Source organism: Sturnus vulgaris, chromosome 15, assembly GCF_052056855.1.
Source record: "Sturnus vulgaris isolate bStuVul1 chromosome 15, bStuVul1.hap1, whole genome shotgun sequence".
NCBI lineage: Eukaryota > Metazoa > Chordata > Aves > Passeriformes > Sturnidae > Sturnus > Sturnus vulgaris.
This window is the reverse complement of record NC_142257.1, coordinates 14,490,474-14,517,666: the sequence shown is the minus strand read 5'-3', so window position 1 is coordinate 14,517,666 and position 27,193 is coordinate 14,490,474. Positions and strand designations below refer to the sequence as shown.

General features: G+C 39.2%; 1 long non-coding RNA gene across 3 annotated transcripts in view; it reads right to left on the bottom strand.

Annotated features, from left to right (window-relative positions):
- LOC148222003 (uncharacterized) overlaps positions 1-27,193 on the bottom strand; it is a 457,864-nt gene that overhangs the window by 242,720 nt on the left and 187,951 nt on the right. For all 3 annotated transcript variants that reach the window (XR_015807065.1, XR_015807066.1, XR_015807067.1), the window contains one exon: positions 17,176-17,224. This is a non-coding gene — a long non-coding RNA (uncharacterized LOC148222003). The remainder of the gene's footprint in view (positions 1-17,175; positions 17,225-27,193) is intronic.

Here is a 27,193-nt window from a genome sequence, read left to right as displayed (position 1 = left end):
AATATTACAGATGAGGCCATGGATATAAACATGGAAAGTAAAAGAAGAAGAGCTGGATAAGAACAGAATGAGAGAGGAGAGATCAAAGCAAAGCAAGCTAGAGAACTAAATATGATCAGTGATAATGTATTTATACTGAGGAAGTAGGAGAACTCTAATATCACTTATGTCAATCCAGGGGGAGCTACCAAACACTCGTGAGCAGGATCACAGAGCTTCTATGATTGATTCCCTTCAATTACTTTAAGATTCATATTGCTATGCTATTTCGAGACAAAAAAAAAAATTCTAAAATTTGACCATGTGTTTTTGAAAGAAATTTTAAAACAAGGTTTAGAATCAGAAAAAAATGTGAATAGAGCCTATTTTATCTACTGAGGAATTTCTTTTACTTCAATCAAAATATCTACTTATCTCCACGACTGAGATGCTTCTTTCACACAAATGTGTATTTCCAATAGAAGTATTATAAAGAAAATGTAAAAAATACAACGTGCTGTCTCTACGTTTGTCATGTGTTGACAAAGACCTTGTGTCCCAGCTTTTCCTGCCTCTGGTGGCTATTTTGTGCTGACTTGTTTTTCCCATTTATATCAATGAACTAGGGAGAATTCATGACTTTCTGTATTTATTCGGAGTTATATATGAGTATTTTTCATGGAGAAAAACTTAGTTCAACCACAAGCTGCATGGAGGATTTTTAAAGGAAATATTTAAGTCTCATTATTATTTATAATTTCTCTACAGAAGAAATTGTATCTTAAATTGTATCTTAAGAGAAAGTCCATCCTCTTACTTGTATTTCTGCTCAAGATCTTTTCAGGCAAAGATAGCTACACAGAAAAAGGTTTTATGAACAGCCCTTTAGCATGATAATGTCTATCTAAAGATCATTTCAAAAGATACCTGCTGTCTTTCATCACTATGTAAGACATTTAGATAATTATAGGTATATTTGAGAGTATCTTCTGTTTACAGGAGTTTGACCCTTTAAGGAGCAGCTAACACAACTACAGCAATAAGATACTCACAATACCATTGCAGATTTGACTGACCCTTGCTTCTGGCCCTAAAGGAAGAAAAAAGGTTTCTCCCAAACAGTGTCACATATGTTAATCACAATGTTGATGCAGACCTCTATTTATTCTGTATTGCTTACATTTTCTATTACTTGAAGTCACATTTGTTTGCCCTCCTCTTCCTTCCATCCTTTTATCCACCATGTAGTTGATAGCACAACTTTTGTTGCTGTGCAACTTTCATTTGCACAGCAGTTACACTCTGCATATTCTCCACATAGTAACAGGGAAAAAATTATAGTAGCGGATAGAAAGTGGATAGAAAAATGGGAAAAACACTTTTGCTATCACTAAATTTCTAAGAATATGCCTTCCCACCCCAATAAGATAAAGAATTTATTTCAAATTTGACAGGTTTGACAAACACTTACCACCTCCCCAGTTAAAATCAATAACCTGCCTCAATGAAAGCAGACTGCTGGTTTTGAATGTGCTGTGTTCTGCCTGCCACCTAAGGTAAAAAAAAGTACATCCAAATGCAAAATACTGGCTATTTTGTTCAGATTCTGTATTTTGGACCTCCACAGAGTGTAGGCAAAGTTTCTCTTATAACATTCACTTTTTTTTTTCTTCCTTTTGTCATTGGACATAGAGTACTATGTCTTTCATCATATTTGGAAACAAATTACAGCACTTGATTATATTAGTTAAATAGAGGCTGATTGATGTCATCAATGCAAATTAATTATGTCTAGTTAATGTTTCTGTGCCAGATTCCCTCAGCTAATAAAATGATAGGAAAATGAAGTGTCAGAAAGGACCATTATCTTTTCTTTTCAAGGTCAAGTTGTCAATAAAGCTTTGACATGAACTCACTGGGCAGGGACAAGACTCATTGAAGGAGGCCTTTTAATCATGTTTATTATTTTTGCCAGCATGAATGTATTACCTAAACCTAATGACTGTGGTAATAATCTTCACAAGCAAACATTAAGCCAAAAACATCTGGTTTTTATCACTGCAGGTCAATGTGAGAAGCTGCAGATCTATTTGTGCATTTGCATCAGAGTTCAAACCCACTTCTGTTTGCCAGTGTCAAACACAGTCTGTAGAGGTGACCAGAAGTGTTACTCCTGTTCCATCTGTCTATGTGACTGAAATATCCTTATCTACATCAAGTGCAGTCAATCTGCATGTAGGACAAACACTTCCAGTGGCAGGCACTTTGTTATCTCCCATTCTGAGGTTTTCCTTTCGAAGATGTAACTTTCAGAGTGGGCATAAATTTACTCAGAAGTTGTGAAAATAACGTGAGTGAACAGAGTTCATTCCAACTGTTTTTCCCATGTTTCTGTTGAAAGACATGCATGGCATCCCTTATAAACATATGGCCATACATTACAAGGGTAGAGTTGTGCATCACAAAAAAGACCTTTGGTTTCTCTCTACCAAGATTCAAGCAAAGCCACTAAACCATATGCACATTTTTGAATTTGTTTTGCTGTCTCACTACCATGAGTCTATATTCACAGATTACATTAAGAGATTAAATGACACATTCTTTTATTATGAAATCTTCCCTTAGCAATAAACTAGAAACCTTGAAACAATTCTAGCTAATAAAGACATAAGACATCCAAAGCATACACCCTTCAAAAGGATCTCACTGGGCTGTACAGATGGGATGGAAACACCCTAGAGAAAGTCACAGATTATTTTTTCACCTGACTGTAGTCATTAAACACAACATGGAATAAGACCTCATAAATCTGAAGCTATGGTCAGATGTTCACTTCTTTCTTTTGAAAGAGCCTTGTCAGTTAAAGATGTACATGAATCTCTCCTGTGACTGTCACTGCAGCTCCTTCCAGAGAGCTGGAGCACTGCCTCCTGCAAGTCCATCCCATCCATTTCAGGGGTGGAAAGCTAAGGCAATCTCAATGCTGGCTTGAGAGCATGGCCAGCCCCAGACTGGGGATGCCAGCACCAAATTCTCTAGCCCACCTCAGCAGCAGAGCAAGTTCAATGGCACACTCCTTTGTCATAAGCCATTTGAAAAAGTGCTGTGGATCTTTTCTAGAAGGCAGCAGCCTTCCTGCTTCTCATGACTGGATAGAATAGAGACTGTATGCAATCCTGGAGGCTTTCATAACAATATTTTAAGTTTTCATAATAAAAATATTGATAGTCAGGATATTAGGCCCCAAGTACTACCAAGAAAGTCTCTATCCTCCTCGCTTTGACTTTGCTACTACTTTTTTATTAGAATTCAGTTGACAATACAGACTGAAATAGAAAGTACACTCAGATCCTGCAACACAGAGAAGTTAAAAGAGCAACAAAAGGAAAGAAAGAAAAAAGTAGAAAACCCCAAGCCTTTCAGGGCAGAACATGCATACATGCTACTCCTAAAAAAAAAGCAAAAATAACACAATACAATATAGTCTTTATGCCAACTAAGACTTTTTGTCCCATTTAACCAGTCACTTTTCTGCCCAGTGCTGCACTTTAATTTTGAACCATCCCATTGAAATATTCTCTGATGTGACCCTTTTAGGAATTAATAATTCATGGAGGTTTCACTGCATGGTACAGTTACAATATTAGATAGTACTGAGAGAATCTATTACAGCATAATATAATAGCCAGTAAAATATATATTAAAAAAATGACACCATCTTGTTTATAAATGTATTATCTTCATATAGATTTTTAAACATATACAGTTTGAAGGAGGTGTCATGAAACAAAAAGAGAGCCTAGGAAGAAGGGCTTGTCCTACTTGAGCACATTATCCTAGGTTCCCCAAACAAAAGCATTTGTGTAGATATATGTGGCATGTCCTCATACATGTATATATATGCATACAACATATTAACATTTCATCCATATCCTAGCCCTCTGGCTTGTTCAAACAGAGCCATGAAATGCAAAATTTAGGTGGGAAAAAAAAGGAAAAAAAAAAGAAGAATAAAAATACTAAAGTATTTTCCCTTTTGCTTTTCTGCTAACACTTTTTAGTAAATACTACCTAGAGGGCTGCAACAACAGAAGGCACTTTGCCCAGAGGCTGACAAGCTGAATATACTTTTTTGTTTTGTTTATTTATGACTTGGAAATGCTCAGCTGTTAATCAGAATAACTCCAAGATCCTACTATTATCTCTCCCTGCCTAGTTTAATCTTACGGTGTATTTTCATTCTTAATAGGAAAATCAGACCAAGACAATATCAAATTTATTTCACTGTACATAGTCGGACATCTGTGGATACCATGTTCGGTGTAATGTTATCATTATGCAACTATAAAATATATTAACATGTTATTAAAGTCTCTTGATTATAATTGACTGCCTGCTAGAATAAACTTGTTGAAAGTAAACTGAAATGTCCCTACATAAGAGGATGGGAACCCACATTACTTGCTCTCATTGTTTCCAGCCAAGCAAGAATAAAACCCAGCCATATTTTTGCACAAAGGTTGAAAAAAACAAGTACAAAACAAGATCCTGTGCACCTATGTCAGCCTCACTGTGTTTACAGTTTTGCAAAACAGGTATATCGATGTCAGTGATGAATTACTACATGCCAAAATCACATCCTTCTCCCTAATTTTTCAGTTGCTGACATCACTAATAGCACTGCCTTCAACTTAATAAAATTGAAAAAGCCGTTTTTCATTCTTTGGAGACATTAATGCAAACCAAATTTCGAGAGAAAAATTAGTATTTCTCAGAGTCCATTTGCCACAGTATCCAAATCAGCTCTGTGTTAGGTACCCATGAAGACTTGCACACTTTCTACCAAACTGCAGGCTCTCCTTGCTGCAGTACAGCCACTCACTGAGTACCTGCCTCTCTCTTGCAAGCACTTCAGAACAGGGATTTTCTCTGCTCTGCTGAGCATCCACCACAGCCAGCAGTGGCCAGGAGCAGAAGCTGCTCTTGCTGCTATGGCTCTGAACAGGGTGGGTGGGCACTCTGGAAAACTTCTTTTGTCTATTTTCTCTGTGGAAAAACATGTTCACTACATATAGGGCTGTGTTTTTCTCTTTGAGATTAATTCTAACATCACAGACTGTCCTTTCTTAGATTCAAGCATCAAAGATATGGTTCACCTGCATCTTTGTTTACTGGCAAAGCTGCCAGTCTGAAAGCACCCATGTGGCCATGTCTGTTTTCTCTGAAAGAGTCACCATATGAATGCAAAATATCATCCAATTTGATTTATCTACATCTATTTTTTCTTCTGGCTTTGTACAGCTTGAGTTCAGTGACAACTAAGCTAGGCTAAAGCGTTAAGTATTCAGAAGCTTTTAGAGAAAGCAAAAGACCTTGAGAAAAATCTTAGAAACTTAGCTTTTCTCTCTTTTCAAGTGCAAACATCAAATTACAGCAATCTATCTTCTTACATTAACTAGTTTGGAAAGAAAACAACAAAATTGGACAACAAGCTTGCATCAAATATCAATTTCACCTAACTAGAAATAGACGTAAGAGGTTATAAGTTCCTTCCTGCTCTACTGACTGTTAATACTTGCTTCACCCCAGAGAAGGAGGTGCAGCTTTCCCAGTTCTTGGAAATAAAAATTGAGGGACCAAGGCCTGACCCAGCTGCTTCCATGCCCGGGTTAGTCCCAGCTGCAGGCAGGGGCTCAACAAGCTGGAGGTTCCTTCCTGGAGCACGGGCCAGTCCCAGCCTGAGGGGAGACCAGAAGGAAACCAGCACCAGTCAAAGAGATTCTATGGCAGGCAGGAGAAGAGGGAGAGCTGGTCAGTCTCCAGCTGCAAGTGGACTAATAGCACCTTAATTTGAAAAACTTCTGGGCACTGTGGGTAGCAAAGGAAGCATACAAAACCAAACAAGTAAGATAACCTTACAAGTTTGCTGCTTTATTCTGTGCTGCCAGTGAGCCCTTGAAAGAAAATGTATGATCTGACCACTTGAAAAGTATTTTAGAGTCAGGGTGTTTAAAATTGGATGCTTGGGTTACAGTATTTTAACTTGAAAGATTAATTAATATTTGGAGAGGGGAAGCTTTTTTTTTCTTTTAAGGTTCAGTGCTCAGCTGCTCATTAAGCACAAAATTGCATCTTCAGTAATTGCTAGCAAAAGCTGAGAAAAATGGTAAACATTTCTGTAGAACAAGCAGGAGTACATTGCAAAGCACAGCACGAGACTCCCTCATTTGGGAAAGGAAACAAGAAAAACAATAAAGGGAGCAAGACAATATTTTTGAACTCTTCCACAACTGAGTACCATCTCATCTTTATCTGCACATTCCCTAGCTGAGGGATAAAGCACTGTGCCCACAAAGTCCCACAGCTCCTACAGGTTTGAGATTAGGAGGAGAGGGACCCCAATCTCTCCCCACCCCAAGTTCAACCTTTAAATGCCAGCACTGGACATTTCCTGCCACGCAGGGAACGCCAGTCCTTGGGCAGCTCCACTGGCCTCTGGCATCTACAAACGGGGAGAGGATGGAAGGGCATTCCCAGGAGAGTGAGCACCTACAAGACATGGAAAGGGAAGCAGCCTGCCCAGGGTCACAGGTGGAAAACCCATTTCCACATTTCTAACAAAGCTCCAGCTTCAGAGAGTTGGAAAATATTTCTAAGACAGAGGAGATATGGAATACAGACAAAGTATAGTTTTGATACAGACAGACAACATATTTCTCATGCATAGTGTGAATGAGAGCTGATGCTTGTACATATAAAATAATTTACATTTTTCTATAAGACATTCTGAAAAAAAACCTAATTCCTGCTTAATTATGAAATATTCTGCTCCAGAAGGATTTTTTGGCTATGAAAACCAAGTGACCTTTCATATTAACATTGATTCAAAATGATATTTTTATTTCATTTTGAAATGTCAATTTGGTTTTTTTAGCCACCAAATCAAAACAAAGTGACATTTTAACTTAAAATTTATTGAAAAAGAACTGTTTGCACTCAAATGCCAAACTGAAATAATTTTTTTTAAAAATCACTTTTCATTAAATTATTTTTTTCCAGAAGTTTAGAAGCTTTTGCTTCTTACATCAACTGAAAAATATTGTCCTGGACTTTTGTTTCAAAATTTATGTCAGAAAATATTATTTTGTCCAAGCACCAGTTTTTGCAACAATATCAATTTATGGATCAAAAAGACAAGAAAATTATTACCATTAGCTTCAATGTCCAATCCCCAAAAAACCAAGTCTATTCTTTTCCACCTGCTCTGCAATTCACTAAAAAACAAATGCAAAATCAACTCCCCCATTCCCCCATAAGAGAAAGGGGAAATTCTAGTAGTTTCTTCATTTTGAGAAGGTAAATTTTATTTGTTATTATTTTATTATTATTTCATTTATTTATTACTTTATTTATTATCACTTACTTTTGATATTAAACTCATAATCCTATTAAGGTTTATCTCACACATGAAATGTGACATTTTCTCTCTCTTATGACTTTTTTTCTTATGTTCAGTAGAAATTAACAGATAATTCAAAGTTTAATATGAAGCAACATCTGTAATGGTATTTCTTTTAACAACTCATCTTTACTTTTTATTTCATTTTTCAGGAGTATTTTTTTTTCTCAACTAATTGCATATATATGAAAGATAATCCAGTGCATATGTGGATATAGAATATAATTGATGCAGAAGTTGAAAAAAGTTTTAAGATTTCAAAAATTAATCTCCAAATGGAGAAATCCCCAATAATGGGAAATCATCACAATGTTCTACTATCAAGCTTGGACTGATATCAAAATTCTTAGACAATCTGAGCCTCTGTGCCTTGGAGTACCCAGCAAGCATTTTTTTGTTCAAGGTGCATCCAAAGTCCTGATCTTAATCTTCAGGTCTTGGATTTGTAAGATCATGAAGCCAAATAATGGAATTGTTCAATGCCACAACTTTTTATTCTGAGAAGGATGGCCTCCTGTGGCTTTTGGCAACAGCTGAGGTACGACAGGTTTAATGCAAACTGGGGGCTTTTATCTTATTTCTTTGGGAATTTTTCAAAATTTTTAATAAATATCTGCACCACACACGAACTGAACGACTACTTCACTTTGGTCCATATTGCTTTCCCCTAAGGAGGAGCCACAAGCCATATGAATGTTCTTGGAGAAATAAAAAGCCCAGCAAGCCAGAGGCTGCTCTGCGTGTGTGCATGATGCTATTATTTCGTTATGCCGCAAAGAGAGGATTATGAATTTAATCTCACGGAGAAAGCAAGAGAGAAAATGGATTATAAGAGTATCTGGGAAGAAAAGCATAGAGACAAAAATACAAACCCAACCAACCAAACCACTCCTATGGAGTAAGCTTTCTTCTAAGGAAATGCTCTGAGTTTCATTAAGCCAAAGTAAAAGTGGGGGGGAAAGGAGGGTGGAGAAAAAAAAAGAGGTATTATCATAAAAGTATCCTAATTTCTACAGCTATAGAAACAGGTCAGTTCTCAGGGCAAATGCCAGCAAACGTGTTGCCTGTTTGGGCTGTAGTTCTTGCAGCCCAGTAATAGTACAGTTAATTGAACCGATAACAAACAGCACATGACTGCAAATTGCTCCTGTTCGCCAGGGAGGGTGTGATCCAACCCATCCTGAGCCATTATCACATCTTTCTCTTTTGTTTGGCTCTGACAGGACTGTGATGGTAAGTGGTGTTAGCTCATTTCCTTATTATTTCTCAAGGATTAAAGCAAATGGTCCTCGCTGAGTAGAACTTCTTCCCACTATTTTAATTGTTTCTTTAAAGCTATTAGTATCTTTTAATAGAAAGCACTTCTATGAAAGTTAGTCATTAGTAGAAATCTTGCATTTTACACAAAAACATGAAATTATGTCAGTCTTTTTAGGATGGGATTTTTAAGAGACTGAATTCTAGAAATTGAAGCCCTATTCCATTACACTATTCTTCATGGTTAATAAACCTTTCCATCTGCTGTCACAAAAAGATTCTTCTTAAAAATGTTCAAAGTGTAAATCTGAGTAGAGTAAGGCCCAAATTATTTTCATAACTATGACCTGCATCTCTTGCTCCCTGCCCTGGTTAAAGCACAGGACCCCAGACTGAGGGCAGTTGGGAAATTTTTGGCTCACGAAAAGTAACAGACAAACATTGCAGCTGTATTTTACTTCTGACCCTATCTTAGAAAAACTGGGTTGCTTCCAGCTTTTTTGACAGGAAGGAATCAAGTCTTTTTCCGTGTAATTAAAACAACTGAGAAAGTAGTAAACAACTCCTGAGCATCACAAGGAGTAGTTTAAGAAAGACTTACCTATACCTTTACATAAATTGTTCCTTGAATTTACCTGCTTGTAAACACCTGCAAATTCCCTCATGACAGGATTCTTCCCTTCTTCATACTTTTAAAATGCAAATTGCTCACAATTAATGAGGAAAGGACTTCACAATCAGTCCAGTGGGCAAAACTGATGGGAGCACTGGCATGGGAGAATTGGTGCAAGCCCTTCCTTCATCCTACAGAAGGATATGAGATGCAGATACCAAAGTAGCTCTGCCTTGATATCCTGCAGGACCAGCTCTTCCTGCACAGATAAAGAAACGTTCAGCAGAGGAGGAACACAATCCTGGATTCTAACGTGGACATCTCCCAGCCTTTTCCTGCTGATCTCACTCGTATTCACAGCACAGCATTACATTACAAGGGCTAAGACCAAAGACATTCCCTGTCAGACATCCTGCCCTAGGACACACCACTGCAGACATCCCACAGCTGGAACACATTTTTATTACCCTGGGCAAGGTATTCTGGGACAACAAACTCACAGTGATCATATTTGTCAGGACCAGTTTAACTTTGCTTGAAGTTAACAGAAAAATTAATAGCTTGTCCCTACAAAACCAAGGAACTTCTGGAACATGGACTTAACTGGAAACATTATTTCATTAACAGATTTCAGCTGAATGGAGTTGAACCAATCCTGATGCTTTAATATGGTCGCTTATTTTTTTTTAATTCAAAATATTAGCTACTATTAAAATGATCTCTTTTTCTTAATTCTGCCTTTGGAATCTTTAAAGTTGACATATTTCAAATTTGGAAAATACTCATTTTAAGACTGTAAACACAATCATTGATTGTTTTATGCAGTGAAAGGGTAAACATATCTATTTAAACAAACATCTGGCCAAACAGGTGCTTCCTCATTGAATATCCTATTAATAATTCCACTTACTTCTCTTTCCTGCTGATGCCAAACGATTTGTGAGGGATTTAAATCACAGTGGTATAAAGTGTCACCTGCTGATATCAACTTAACGTATCTGAAATATCCAAGGCATCCAAGTTTATCATGTGTCTTGAGCTAAGCTTCTGTCACATACTGTGACCTAATTTCAGTCAATGTTGGAAAGACATCAAATCAATACCTGAGTAATGCAGAGATGTATCCATCATTTAGCAGGGGACACTTTGTCATTTTTTTCACAGTCTAATCTCCAAGTTTCATACACTTTGCTTTGGATTGTTTGAAGGGGTAGGTTTGTTGTTTGGAATTTTGTTTTGCATAGTGATACTTTTTTTCAAGGCAGAAAACCACAATATTTGAGAATGACAAAAATTTCCCCACTTTGTTTTTTAGGAGTTTTACTTGACCTAAGCATACTGGCCAAATGCAATTAAAATAAAATTAATTATTAAAATAATTATATTCTCACCTCCCTGAATCCTGAATGAAGTTTCACCTGCATATACTGACCCTCTGAAAGCACACAGATGAAGTGTCAATTTCTTATTGCAGAGATGACTGCACATTAGTACAGTGGAAAGTGAACATTGTATATTTTGTACATATTTAAGTAACAAATTCTTACATATTTAAGTATTAAGTGTTATATTTTGCAGCTTAAACAATTGTTTGTAATAGGAGATCATAAGATTAACGATTGTGTGACTAACAACAAAGATAAAAACATATTGCTGTATTAAATTTATAAATGTGAACACAAATCCTGTTACTCAAGGCAGCAGAAAACACAACCTTTCCTGAACTACTGACATTGCACAAGAAGAAAGGTGACGAAGAGTTTAGTTGAAATAAATCACAAGAAAAGATCTTTTGGAATAGCAAAAAAAGTCAGTGTAAGTTCAATCAATCTGAATATTCAACTATATTCATTAATTCTAGATTAATGAGTTCCTCTGCAGATTATTTAAAATAAAAACAAAAACATAAATACTTTTAAAAGCACTTCCTATTCTATGAGAAAAGACAGTCATAATTGGGATAGAACAGAAGTGAAAAAAAAAAAAAAAGGGCAGAACAAAACAAATAAGACCAAACAGCAAGGAAGATGGGCTGATGAGTTCCTATATATTCATCTGAATCTTCTGTTTGTTCATCCCTGGGATTAGTGTACTTTAGACCTTACAGACAGACCTGTGAATAGAGTGACCACAGGCAGTTATGTCAAATACCATAACTCTCTATATTATACAAATATATATACTTATGTAACTATAAATCCAGCTCTATTCTGTGCTATTCTTCACAGAACAGAGCATAAATTCTAAGGTTAAGTGTTTTTCCACATGCATAAACATTCCCTGAAACTTTAAGTCAGGCACAGAGGATAACTTTAACCAGAAGACTTTAATGCTAGAGTTAAACATTGTGGAGAGGCCAGGGGAGATGCCCTGTTTTTCACTTGCAGTGCACCCTCCCACTGGGTTGTTCTGAACCCTTTATGGACAACAGAAAGCACAGCTCAGAGTAGAAGGTTTGATGGCAAACCAATCATTAAAAGTTAGGCTCACAGAACTGGACTTTGATATGAATCAGAGAATCGGGGAATAATTGAGATTGGAAGGAGTTCAGGAGGTCATGCCCACAGACAACAGGACAGAGCTCTCACTATAGATTGCAGTACCAGTTATGACATGGGAATTGGTTTTTCTGAATAAATTGTCTGATTCTAATAGGAGGTGGGCATAAAAATAGCATTCAGCAACTCAAGTCATTACATACATTCACTGAAAATGTAAAAATTTAAAAGAAAATCCTTTCTTCTAGACTGCCAAATTAAATAGAAATAGAAATTTTGTTATCACCAGCAAACAAAAGATGAAAAAGCTGGACCCTCCCACTGACACAGCTGAAGCAACTGAGTCTCTTTAGGGTTAGCATTCAATTTTTCTATTTTTCAACAGAGGAAAAGAGTTTCCATGGATCCAAAATCTTAAAAAAAAAACAAAACGTAGTTTTGACATCAAGTATTCTGTATATTAATCCTCATTAATCCTCTTCATATATTTTTCTTGCAGCACTTTCAATTCAATAGTAACATGCCATCCCTTACAAATATTTGCATTGTAACAGAATCACTGTCAAATTCCAAACCTTTTTACAGTTCAGAGTCAGTTTGAAGGGCTGACAGTTTTCAGAAGCCTGTATTAATTTGATTTTGTTGTTTGTTTGGGGTTTCTTTAAACCTGAAGTGAGTTTACACACTATGCACAAATATTTTACACTGAAATACGAAGGCATGCATTTAGGAGGGGATAGTTCACCTTTGCAAGTACAATTCTCTGAATGTGTAGATTTAAGAATTGTTTCCTTCCTGTATGTCTGGTCCTCTGTGATCCCCTAGGTCAGTCACATACTCAAGTTCAGCACTCCATTTGTAAACACAGAATAGTAAAAAGCAAGAGATGATTTACAATATATTCCTTTATACTGTTTTAAACAATTTGAAGCAGTAGCTCCCTCCCCTCTTCAGTTCACTGGCAGGAAAACAAAAATATTTTCTGTAGAGTCAGGATTAAGTGCAATAACATTATAAACCATGTGGTATTATACACCACAATATGAAGGTTATTATCCAAAATACAGAAGGCAAAACAAGACAGAACTACATAGATAGTGCTCTCAAAACTTTCCAAATATAGCATAAAAAAATGTCGTGGAGGACCCTGGGGTGGTGGTGGAGTGCCACAACCTTCTAGAGAAGCGTCTTGAGGGGGGGAAGTCCTCAAGGCACAGGCACGTCCTCCCTGCTCGCTCCTGGGTGGAGAGTGATTTCAGCTCTTTCGTGAGCTCTCCGCTTTGGCCGGCACAGGAGGAAGAGATGGGAGCCATGTGTGGTGGTCCAAGGCAAAGCTTCATTCTTCTTTCCTTGAAGGGCTCCAGGGACAAACAGGCTCAAGGGAGTCTGAGGGAGCAGGGTTGATATAGGAGAGCCAGGGGGTGGGGTAGAGCATTAGACCAATCATCTGAGGGCTCAGGGGCGGTACAAAGGGGAAAGGGCCAGTGGGGTACAGGCAATTTACATGAAACAGGGAGGCATGCCAGGAGTAACTTTTTGTAACCATTATGAGAGGGAGTGCCTAAGGGCATAGCCTCCAGGGGAGAGGGACAGACTCTCACTGAGAGGCTTTTTGCCTCCACAACTTCTCTTTCTTTATTAATTAAAAAAGCTTCTCTGACAGCCTTTTTTCAAAACAACGTATAAGACAAGAAAACATAAGCAACACAATAAAAACAGTAACAAAAATCCACAAAATGCTTTTAATTAAGGAAAGCTCCCATCCCTTGAATCTTAACTGTCCAAGAAAGTTGTTAATGCCATTGGTGAGTTTTCCACACAGTCGCAATGACAGCAACGAGGTAGGTGGTCTTCATTGTTGGATTGGGATGGAGCTTTGAGGTAGATGTTGCCAGCAGAATCACTTTACGCAGCAGGGACCCTCAATCTATTGGGTTTTATAGTCCTGTCTAGTTTTGTATCTTTTGCCTGGGATTTTGTGGTGGGGCTATTTGGTTGCTGCTGGTTTGTTGTTCTGCAGCGTCTTCTCCTCCAAGCAGCCTGCTTTTGGTCCTGTAGTCCTGCTTTGTTAGACCAAGACTGCCTCCTGGAGGGGCAGGCTCGGCCCGAAGTGATGCACTTGTTACGATGATAGGGCTTCCTGGACTTTCTTGGTGGACTTTCGGGCCTCGGGTGACGGTCTTGAATGGCCGCTCTTTCAGGACGGTCTTTTAGAAAGTGTCCAGGTTTGCCACAGTAAAAACATTTTTGATTGTCCTTTGTGGCTACCACTGCAAATGCCCCCCCACCCCATCTGCAATTCCCTTCGCTACAGCCTGTGCTATGCTGTTTTCAGTAGAAGCATGTTTGGTGCAGCTTCAACCATCGCTCAATGGTGGGCTCAGAGTCAAGACGTAAAAACTTCAGGATTGCCTTGCACTCACGATTGGCGTTGGCCATTGCAATCTTCTTCAATACTTTTTTCCATCCTTTGGAACTTTCAATTTGCTTTTTGAGTGCAATTTTTAATCTAGTAACAAATTCTATTAAAGACTCTTTTTGCCCCTTGCTTAATATTAGCAAAGTTTTGTGTAGGGAGGGAATTGCTAGGGGTGAGGAGTAAGGCTGTTTTTGCCACAGTGGCAATATCTTGTAGTGTCGTTTCAGGTAGTAATTGGGCTTGGTCAGTGGGCTTTTGGAAGTTCCCCTCTCTGGCTAGTTGTTCCACAGAAAAATTTGGCCTATTGGCATCTTTAGAATATGTGTCAGATAATGTTATTAGATGTTTTTTTCCAGCACCTGTCCCATAACATGCACTCAGCCAGCGTAAGGAGACAGTGCAATTTATTTTTTATGTCGTGTGGAATGTGAGCAGAGGTGGCTTCCAAAAGGTTCTTGAAGTAATAGGAGCTCCTGCCATCCTCCTTAGCTGCCTTACATAGGTCTTTAAGCACCCCATAGGAGAGAGGCTCCCAGAGTGGATGTGATGTTGACCTCCTCCCCTTTTTGCAGATGACTGGGAAGGCTGTGATCTTATCAGCCAGTTTCCAGTCTCCCTCCCGGGTGGCCTCCCTTTGGGTCTTCACCCAGTGATCCTCAATCTCAGGGTATGAGTCTGAGTCGAAGGAGTCATTACTCTCATCTTCCAAAGAGGATGGAGGGGTGAGACCTTTTCGGGCCTACCAGAGATGTCAGATGGTGGGTGGCAGTGGAGGCCAAGGTGGTCTCCTTCCAGTCCCCATCAGGGCCAGTTCCAGTCCCAGTATCATGGGAACCGGAAGTGGGCTGGGCCATGGGGGAGGTGTTGACTGCAGAGGGGGTGTGGATGGGGTCCACGATGGGGAGGGATTTCCGATGGAGAGGGAAGGTCCCATTGACGATGCAGGGAAGGGGGAGGAGCCGGGCACGATGGAGGGCACAGGAAGCAGCAGAGGACAGCTGGGAACATGGCCATTTTGGGGTGGAAGGGCAGCAAAACTTGGATAAGAAGGAGGCAAAATGGCAGGGCTGGCCACATTGCTGGCGCCATTTTGTGGGGAATTAACAGTGGGCAAAACTTGGTAAGTGGGCATAGGTGGGAGGTTGAGGGATCGGTCCAGAGCGGCATGGCCAGTGCCACCCTGGCAAGGGGAGAGAGGGGATTGGGGGGTGTCAGGGAGTTGGAGGCAGCCCTGTGTGTCATAGTGACCACCACCTGCCAATCACCCCTCTGGCAGGGAAGAGGGCTCAGGAGCATGGGGAGAGAAAAGAGGGGAAGGGGTTTTTAACGAGGGACCCAAAAAGTTTGATTTATGAGACAAGGGGAAGAACTTCACAACTGAAAGCCCAAAAATAACCCAAATGACTAGATTATGAAAACGTTTGAAAACCCAATGAATAAATCTTTTAAGTTCCCCTTTTGACAACTTAAGAAGAAGGGTGCTCACAACTTGGTGGTATACATCTCGTTGAGGAGGGTTGAGCGTAGGATGGCTCAATTTGTTTCCCAGTCTCAAATCTCCTATTTCCCACCCAGCAGTAGAAAGAGGAACTGAAAGGAAAAGGCCCCAAAATTTAAAACTCACTCGCATTTCTTCAGGCAAACTGAAGCCCGCTGAGCCAAAACAACACTGCTGGGGGGTCGTCGGGCTGTCAATCGATCTTCTGTGGTGTTGCTTGAAAGTCCCAGTCGCCCCTCAGATAGCTTCCACTAGAACATGGAAAGCTATCCTTGGGGAGCTGGTTGTCCCAAAAGCAGCTTGTGTCCTGCAGCTGATGCTGTAGGAGACGCTTCTCCAGGAACCCCTTAGCAGGGGTCCCTGTTTGGGCACCAGCTGTCACGGTGGGCCCTGGGGCGGTGGTGGAGTGCCACAACCTTCCAGAGAAGCTTCTTGAGGGGGGGAAATCCTCAAGGCACAGGCACGTCCTCCCTGCTCGCTCCTGGGTGGAGAGTGATTTCAGCTCTTTCGTGAGCTCTCCGCTTTGGCCGGCGCAGGAGGAAGAGATGGGAGCCATGTGTGGTGGTCCAAGGCAAAGCTTCATTCTTCTTTCCTTGAAGGGCTCCAGGGACAAACAGGCTCAAGGGAGTCTGAGGGAGCAGGGTTGATATAGGAGAGCCAGGGGATGGGGTAGAGCATTAAACCAATCATCTGAGGGCTCAGGGGAGGTACAAAGGGGAAAGGTCCAGTGGGGTACAGGCAATTTACATGAAACAGGGAGGCATGCCGGGAGTAACTTTTTGTAACCATTATGAGAGGGAGTGCCTAAGGGCATAGCCTCCAGGGGAGAGGGGCAGACTCTTCTACTGAGAGGCTTTTGGCCTCCACAAAAAAGGAGCATAATTTTTATTTTAAAAGAACCCTAAAAAGTAGTAAAGTTGGATGCAAAAAAACAGTGAACTAGAAACATAGCATGGTCCTCCAAAAGAGAAAGGATGGGACATTGATGCAAAATCCCTGGGGTGTGTTCTTTAAATGGCATGACACAGTGGAATCAGTTAGGTGTTTCCTGAATATTCTCTTTTTCCACAGAAAAATTATTATTATATTTGTCTTTCTAGGGCAACATGCTCTATTTTGACACCACTAATGATGCCAAAAACTTCACAAAATGAATAGAAACACGAGGATAAATAAAAGTAGATCTTGGAATGCCTGGATTTCACATACCACATGCTGCTTGTGACTGTCTGAAATACTGACTACAGGAAGATTTATAGCACTGTTCATGAAGTTGCAGAATAAATTCGGAAAGCAGAGGGGACAGGAACAAAGGAATGAAAAGAATTAAAGTGCTGCTGAAAGGAAGATGGAACTGTTAAATGCAGTTACTGAAAATGAAAAACAGCTGAATGTGTCAAATTCCAGAGAGCTACATTTTATAATACAACTTAAATAATCAGATATTCTTACCAGAAGGAGTGTTGTATTTGACGTACTCTGATGAGAACTAGGTTTTCTCCTGAAAGAACATAAAATGAAAATGATGTCAGGAAAAGGAAAAGGCAGCTTGAAAATTCCCTGTCAAACAGAAAATATTTAGATTGTTTATGTAGCATTAATATGGATTCATTCAGGAATAAGTATTCTTAGTTATAACAATATAATATTCTTTTTAATAACAGTCTTACTCTGGAAAAGAGTTTTTCACAGAGCTCGTGTTAAGACAGGCATTTTCACAAGTGAAGAGTAGCTATTATACCTGCTTATTTACTATTTCTACTACAGAGTGTCTAGGATTCCAGCTGCGGGCAGAGGGGATTTTGTGAGACTACTAGAGAGTCATAAGAAGGTATAAAAACATATTCTTTATGTTAGAGACTTCAGGTGAGAACTAAGGAAATCACTGAGCCTAAATAAGCCTGACAAGAATTTCTATTTCTGTTCTAAACCCAAATGGTTAGTTTGAAACACTTAATTCCATGTTAATGCAGGTAAGAATTTGTGACCCTGGTTCTAGCAGTTTGAGTTTTTATGCAATAACCCCCTCCTCATTTAACACTTTTTCTGTCAACCTGCAATTAGGAAATCCTATGGAACAATCAAGTGATTGGCAAGGTGTGCTGTTGGTTTCAGCACGTTTTTATGCCTAATCTACCTGCATTTTCACATATTTTGCTCAGTGGAGCACATATTTTTTTCACATATTTTGCTCTAAGAGGAGGCTGAGGCATGAGGCTATTTCACACTCATCAGAAATTGCCCTTTTATCACTGTGTCCATCAGTAGGTACTGTAGCAGCTTTCATCGTGGGATGGCACATTTGTTTTGTCATGCCAACGTGTTTAATGAAGCAGTCACATGCATTAATGAAGCATTATAGCAGGGTTCAAACGCTGCCCTCGCTGAGGCTGAGGCTGTTCTGTGCTCCCTCAGGTAAGGCAGGAACGAGCCCTTTGTGTCCATATTTCCCTTCTGCAGCAGCAGCCAATTCCTCTCATGCCAGAGCCTTTTCTTATCTGAATGACTGCACTAACTCGGTCAGGACACGTGGCTCCTGTCAGTTTGAGACAAGCCACACGTTAAAGCTACTGCTTAATGGCAAGTACTCACTTTCTGCCATATAATAACAGTAGAGCAATTCTTATCTTTTTTATAGAGAAATGAGTAACAGATGTCAGTTACATTTTTTTCAGTCAGTAACTGGGGATTCCTAAAGCCCATCTTCTATGACTAATTTGCCCCTTTTCACACCTTTGTGCAAGTCACTTGGACATGTGCCAGGACTCACAGACTCTCACTCCAAACACCTCTTAGGCTTTCATATTGTATTTCTACTAATTCTCTTTCCTGATTCAAGCCATCATTACTGATTAAACAAAAGAAACACAGTCACTGGTATCTCATGAGTGCCTTTCTCCTTATACAAAAAGATGAAATTTAAGATCAAGGTAGATGGGGCTAGTATAGTTGTTGGCATTGCTTCTGTTGTGGAGTCCTTCCATGTCCCAGTGCTACACTACATTGCACTGAACAGAAACAGTGACACATTTACCACTGCACAATCACCTTGTTTTCATATACAGTGGTATTAAGCAACCAATGGTGCTATCCATTAAATTGCATGATTATACAACAGGGAAGGTGTATGCATTGAAGGAAATGAAGTATCCTTTCAGTTTGTGATAGCAGCTGGCTTTTGTTATCACTGGAGATATCAAGACACTAGAGCACAGGAACTTACAGCACAAACCCTTTGCTGAAATTCAAAGTCAAAAAGGTCCCTGCCATGGAAACAGTGTTTCTGAGCCCATAAAGGAAACACTTCAAAGGAAGTATTTTTTTTAGGTTCCCACTACTGACACAGGCTCAACTCATGCTCCTAAATGCAAACTGAAGAACCTCTAGCTCAACCTGTCCCATGAAGCATCTGTAGAATTCAGAACCAGACTTCATTGTATTACCCGGTGCCAGCAGGAGTGGTTTTTTAGCCAGTTTTGGGAAACGGGCAAAGCTGTGAAAGTTTTATGATATTCTATTTATTTGCAAACACCATCTTCACAAATTAAGAAATATAAAGCCCTAGCTGAATCAGTTATGAAAATGCAACCTCAGCGCACTGAGAGTAAAATAATTACAAAGAAGCTGTTACCTGATGTATCATTTACACCTCAATTTTCAGAAAAAAACTCTCCAAAAAAGATGACAACATCTATACCTCACTAATTTGCCATTAAATTCAGAATTGTTTTAATGGTCCCAATATAAAGGCAAATAATTTGAATTATTCAAGGAGAAGATATCAAACCCTCCAGAAACTAATACATGGATGCTTCAATCATAAGCATCCTACATTACCATCATGACTTAAACAATGTTAAGATAAGGATAGTAGCTCAAAAGATTAGTTACAGTGTGGTATGTCTTTCCCTAAATGAGTACTCCATATTTGAAAAAGAAACACAGTCTCTAAAAAGCATTTTTGTTCTTTAAGGCTCTTTTGGACACATGTCAGACATTTGGGTAGGTGTGGATAACACAAAAGATCAGTATTTCTTTTCACACACTAGTTAAAAGAAATAGATTATTTTATTCAAGTACAGTATAATTATTTTTTGAATCTGTTGAAGCAGAGAAATCACTACTGTTTGTATTAGAGTTGAAAATGACAGGAAAGTTTCTCTGCAGCTTCACTGGCGTGGAATGTACTCAAAGAACTGAGAAAATCTGAAACACTTGGTAGCTTCAGTTTTCTAATAGCTGCACATATACCGTAATTAGAATCTAAACTAAAAGTGATATACACATGAAAATGGCACATGCCAAAAATGAAAATTGTGATATGATGAGCTTTACAGTCATTAATTTTTTTCTAACAAATGAGTACTAAAAGCCACACCATCTCTCCTGAAGGTGTAGCTAGCTAGCTGGCTTATGTAAGTAATTTCAAAATACCAACAAACTTCTTACAGGATCCATACAACATTGCCTACCTTCCAGACAAACCCTGCAGAAAGATGGAAAACCTTCCAGTTTTCCCTGGAAACACAGCAGAGGAATGGGGTAGGCACTGCCGGATGGGTGTTGTTAGGTAGGTGCCAGGACCAGCAGTGGGAGTGCATCCCCACCTGGCTCGAGCCAGCCCCTGGCTCTGCAAGCAAGACCCTGAGCTGGGGCTGGACCACAGCACTGCTCCCCTGCCCGTACCAGCCTCCAGCCAGCTCGTGCTGAGCCCAGAAATTCACCCAGCTCTTCAAAATGATGCTACAAAGCACCTGCAGAGGGGTTTGGTGCCAATCAGTCCCCCACTCTTCAGATCTGAGGTGGAACAGGAGCCCACTTGCTGCTTACTTGGCTTGTGCAAAGCAGAAAGCTCTCGGGGCACTGCATTTCACAGGAGCAGTGCAACCCCTTTGCATATCTTGCTCTGCTGAGCCCTTCAGACCATCCACTTTTCCCCCAGCCTGGCAACAGGAAGCTGGAATACTGCAAGTCATTGGAGATTGCTATGGACACTCACACTGTACTAGGTGTTACAACAAGAGCCAAAATAATCCCACTCTCTAGGACAGTAGAATCTGACTGATTTAGATTTCAAAGGATTTCTAGACACTATCTCAAGTTTAACCCAAGGCAAGACTACATTATCGTATATCCAGTAGAGGTCTGAACATGTCTGTGGATGGAGATCACCCAACCTTTTTTCTTAGCTCCAGTGGCTGACTACCATCATTTTGGGATCTGCCCGTCTTCCCTCACATTCAAGTGCAATTTCTCTTGTTCTAGCTTATATCTGGTCTCCTCTGTCCTTTCGCTACACCCCTCCAGGAGTCTTCATCTTCTCTATAAAATCCCTTTGAGTAATTGAAAACAGCAGTGGGATCCTCCCCAAAGTCTTTCCTTAGAATAGACCCAGTTCTTTCAGTGTCTTCCTATATATTATGCTCCAAACCCCTAAAAATTTTAATATCACGAGTAATACTAATTCAGCAGTGTCACCATGCCATCCTTACTACCTGCTGCCTTTCTTTACTTACTGCTGCCATTGAGTCACTCATTTCTTGGCCTTTTATAAAATTTATTACACAAATACTTATTGCATGGTTACAGAACATTTCAAAATCATGATGATTTCTAAATTAGGCTTGAATTTCAGCCCTGTTTCTCTACCAGGATATAAGCTATTAGTCTTACCTTCCCAATAACTAAAAGAATAAGTACAGCTGACAGTAGCATGGGACCAGGATAAACGTGTGGAAACATGACTTCTATGGGAAGTACCAAAAGCTCATTCATTCTCATGACTGTACTACAAAATGCAATTATGAAGGATGACAGCAAAATTCATGGTATCTCTCCATCTGAGTTCAAACCTGCTCCGTAAGTAGCAGCATGGATTTCTTTCCCCCTCACTAAAAGCAAAATGCCTGTTACAGACAAAAATACAAAACCTAGCAAAGTTAACCACCCAGTAGTACTAGAAAATGAAATTTCAGCCAGCTAAACATGAGAAATCACAGCACTGGCCCAAGGTCTAGCAGTTTTACTGACACAGCATTACTCAATATTCTCCAGTGCCTGCTGGTTTTGAGGTAAGCAGTAGTAAATGGAAGGAAAACATTTAAAAAATAAATTTAAAAAAAAAGGTCAAGTTTGAGATCAGTCATCAGCCTATATCTGAATGAGCTCTATTCTGAGTGGAAAGAATGTGGTACATGGAAATGTATCACTAACTGCAGATGCCACTTAGCATTCTTCCAGCTGCTCATCACAGTGTCTCACCATTCACAGCTGCACATGTTCATTTCTCCTGACTTCTCACAAAGTGCCACAGCAATATTTTTCCTTCTTCCTTACTTTTTGTTGCTTTTGCCTTCTCCTATCTATTCCTGGCTGAAGTTTGCACACACTGGCGGGTTGTAGATGGCTTTGACATCAGACTAACATTCTTCAAAGATAAAAGTAACAGTGCTCTTTGTTTTCTCTGAAGCCACCTTCTCTGACCCTCACAGTTAATTCAAACTCATCAGCTCTTGTTCCCAATTTGTTCTGTGTCTAGATAGAGCCAGCTCTAGCTGCCTCCTCCCAGAAGCTCCAACTCCCATCAGTCTTCTGTACTCTCTTTTTGAACTGGGGAGAACTATTATGCACAATGAGGCAATGGAAGCATTGGCAGGGGAGGATCAGATGGGACAGATGTCACATAATACAGCTCTGCTTTTGGGATGGCCATGCCTGAAAAAAGGGAATGGTCTTTGAAGAAGAGAGACCTTACTACGTCTAAAGAAAGTGACCTCATGAACTACACATTAAAACTCATCACACACCTCTGGAATATAGTTAACAGCATGTTTTGTTTCAGGGTTGGTTTTGGTTTTTGTTTTGATTTAACCATGAGAACTTAAATTTAACATTTAACCATGAGAACTCTTCTTTCTTCCTAATTCTAAATAAGATTAGGAGTAAGGAAAACTTACTATTGACCACAGGCAGACAGGATTAAATGTCTTTTGAATTATGGTCTCAGCGAAGTCAGTGCCCCAAAGTAAGGCAATGTATTCTGTATTTTCATCAAGGCCAGGCAAGACAACTTTCCCTGATTTCAACACTGATTTGTCAATGCATCAGGCATGAGCACTCCAAACACAGGCAACAATAAAAGTCAGTTTAAGAGCAGAGTTGGTTGCCTTTTGGAAAGCACACTCTGCAGACTGGTAGGAGAAGGAAGAGTAACTGCTGCCAGGACTGGAATAGGAATGCAGGTATCATTAATGGATCATCTGGATCATGACAATTCCTTCCAAAAATTCCACCCAGTTGCTGGGTCTTACATGCCCAGAGCTTCACATGAAAGAATGTCAAAGTGATTTTACAAAGTGGCAGTTGAGTTCTGGCAAAGCTAAGAAGATCCTAGTGTGAGCATTCAGCAGATGATTTACAAATAAATGAAACCTGAATAATGCCAATTTTCAAAGACACATTTTCATAGAATATGGATTTCAGCGTCTTCTCTAGAACCCTGCTTTCACTTCTAGCACTACAGTGGTCTGCATAATATTTCCATAGAATTAGTTTTTTTCTATAGTCACCTTTACAAGAGACGTCTGGCATGAAAGTAAAGGTAGGCAATGTGGAGAGCTACTTTCAATGTCACTGTCAGCACATCTGAGCAAAGACACAGAGACACTAAAGCTGTAATGAATGCAATTCAAAGGATTCATTCACAAGTATTTATTTACCCATTTCTTGCAATAGAAATCATCAAGAAGATTTTATTATTCCTCAAAAATATTAAGATAGAGATACAATACCTTAAAAATTAATAAAATAGTACCAAACACATTAATGTATTACTGGATCTAAGGAAAATACTTCAAACTTACTGGTTTTTTCTCTGTACTATAAATGTTGGGTATTCCTTAACTTAATAAAGCTACAAAGGCTATTGCTGGTCACATCCTGAGAAGTCTTAATAAATTCTCCAGAAAGAATTTCATTATTGTGAAGACTCAATGCTTCAACTATTAACTAGGTTATATTTGGGGGTTTTTAGCCTGATTTGAGAAAATCCTTTCACAAAATCAAAATATTTTTGTGTCTCAGTGTCTTGATGTATAAAAACTTGGGCATTATTTTGTTAAAAAATTAGCCCTTTAAATAAGAGATAAGTCAGTAAGATCAGGAAGAAATATTTTAGACTCTTTGGTTATGAAGACTAATAATGATAAAAATCAAACTTAAAATGTCAACATTTCAGTCTACACCAAAACCCAACAGTCCTAACTACACTGGTGTCATTGAGGCAGACTAATAAGATGAGTATATGAGCATTTAGTGTGCACTGTTGTATGTTTGTTGGGGACTCATCATAGTAAAATAAATCCAATACAGCAATGGAAAAGGTTGTGTTATGACTCATAAATATTTATAAACCAGGAAAACAGTAAAGTTGGTTTTGATGTTCAGGAAAGAAAAGATTTATTTTTTATGAATCCAATTCTTTAAGAGCTTCAGTGTGAAACATTTTTAATCCTTATATAAATGACCTTGATAAAATGAATAAATTGAGCAAGGCTATCACCTAGTGGTCAATTTTATTTTTTCTTGTGAACTCTTATTTGCTGGGCCGGTGTTTTGGGGGCCTTTATTCCTCTGTAGAGATCTGTCAAATACTGAACCTACACAGCAATATTACATAAGTAGCAAGTGAATACATTAAGAAAACATGTTGTGCCAACGTTTTATTACTTGTAATTTATTTTTTATGTTCAGTAGCTCTTTTAAATCATCTCAAAAAGTCATACTAAATCCTTAATTTCACTTAGTGTTGGTTTGGTTATTTTTTCTGAAGCAAACCTAAACGTCCACCTTAAAAACCTATTCAGACATTTTCAAGAGTATGCAGCATAGAGTTCAGGCAATGCTTTTTTTGACCATGATAAAGGCAAGAAAATACCAAGATGGTATTTCTAGCAGATAGAAGACCTAAACTAAAAGGAAAAATGAAATAGAGTCATTCCTAAAAAAAATAAATACAAAAGGAAATCATCAGTGTCAATTCACAGTGAAAACAGGTTTAGGTATTTTTGGGAGGGCTGGGCTACAAGTTTTGGGGTATAAAAGCAAAGAAAACACCCCCCCCCCCCCCAACACACACACACAAGCAGACACTGGAAGCTCTGCGTGCTGCAGGATCAGTATTGCAGAGCCCCAGGAGCTCGGTCACAGCTCGCTGCTCTGGAGGCGACACCGGCACAGAACAAAAGCCAGGCGTGCCCTAAGCAGCTTAGTCCCTACACCTCCACACTGGTATTAGCCCAGGGCATTATATACAGCCTGTAGGATTACCTTATCAAGGGCACAGGGGCCAGAGCTTCAGGGGTTTAGCTGGACAATCAGCACACTGTAATTATTTGTCACGCTGGAAGAGGAAATGATTTTCCGTCTTTTAGGTTTCCCTCCTTGTTTTTCTGCAGTTTTCTGTCTCAGCTGAGACCAAAAGCTGAGAGGGTGCAATTTTATCAGGAAGTATTGTTGCAATTTATCTTCCAACCATTTGAAAAAGTTATTCTAAATAGACTTCACTGCTTTTTAAACAAACAAAACACCCAAACAAACAAAACGCCCCAAAACAAACTAACCAACCAAACAAAATTCAACACCAAACCAAAACCTGAGCTGTAACAAAAATAAGTTTCAGCTTAGGAAATAAAAAGTTCTTAGTCTCCTGGACTACAGGGAACATCATTAAAACATTAGTGCATCCAAGTTTCTCAGCCCATGGATGGTGAAAAATCTCTTTTCTCCACACAATATGTAGCAAGGAGTCACTTAACATTACTTCCAGAAATAATACAGGAGAAGCTCACCTGAAATAGTAGAGAGTCCCATTTATTTGAGAGACAAAATGGAAACACTTCCCCCTCAATCTGACCCATGACATTTTTTCCTCAAACCCCATCATTTTGTTTGTCTTGACTCCTTCAAACAGGACTTCAGTGTTTCACCTGCAACCACAAGGGCACTGCACAGGTAACAAATCCTGTCTGCACAGTGGCTGATTGCAATTGGTGAGCCCAGCCACAGCTTGGGCATCAAAGTACAATCCTGACAAGGAACAGCACGTCAGGGATCCCCAGTGAGATATGAAACTCCACACAGAAAGAGTGACACAAGGCAAAGGCAAATCTCAAATACTGCTTTCAGCCTTCCACCACACTTCTTTCTATGTGGTGGTAGTAAGTGATACATGTGCTATAAGTTTCTCAGTTGTCTAAAAGAAATTACCTATTACTTGTCAAAAAATATCACCAACACTGAGAATTTGAATGTAATGTATCTGAACCCAACCAGTTACCACTGCCAGGTACTTAGGCATCACTGTATTACATGTATTCACATTTTGTTGCTGGAATACTTGGATACACAAGGAATTTCCAGATGAACATATGAAATGTTCATATATGAATGTCACTTCAGATCTGAGACAATATTTCCTAAAAGTTTTCACAGTCGTGACTCATTCATGATCTTCTTTCTCCAAGGTTACAACTGTTTTCTGCAGTGTTGTTTCTGCTAAACCTCTCAAATATAGGATTTGAGAGCAGATCTACCTGGATCACCCCGTCCCAGGGAGTATCCTCCCCTTACAGTGAGTGCATGTTTATTCCCACTGAGTTGTAATGTAAGCATTATTTAGAGTAATTGCAGCTTTATCATGAGTTAAGTCACATTTAGAAATAGAATGCCACAACTATGGTGTGTACCCAGTTTTTGCTCCAGAAATAAAAGTCTAAGCTGAACTTCAGTGTGAAATTGAATTCCTCCTCTCTGATAGTATCTCTGATCATATCTGCAGGTGTTAATTGCTCTTTTAATAATACCAAAACTAACTACATTAATGCTAACACTAGGAACATGCACTACTGCAACTTATTACCAAGGTCCAGATGTATAAAGACATACCTTGTCCCCTTTTACTCCTCCAAATAAGACTGGTTAAAACCAGCACAGAGTCCAATTCCCTGAGGATTTTATTAACTCAGGCCCTGCAGTGTTAAATAAGTCACGTACCAGATCAGATAGAATTAGATTAGACAAATTAATCAGTGGAGGATGCATTGTACAATATCCCGTTCAACCTGCCTGCAATTATACTAAATTTAGAATTTAGGGATAAGTTTCAGTCTTTAATGACAATTTCACTTTTTTCTTCACGTGCCAGAAGTTAGCTGACAATGTACTGACTGTGGAAACACTAAAATAGGAAAAAAACAATTGCTGCACAGTATTAGCATATTAGGCTGCTTGGTAGTTTGGGATTCCCAAGGCATAAAATACATTGAAACACACTTGCAAATTTGATCTATTTAGAATCTTGCTGCTTTATCTGCAGTTCAGCTTACTTAAAACTGCATTTTCATTTGTGCTACCACATTTTTGAAGATAAATAGTTCAGCAATATCTTCTAGGAAAGTTTTGCCTCAAAGTA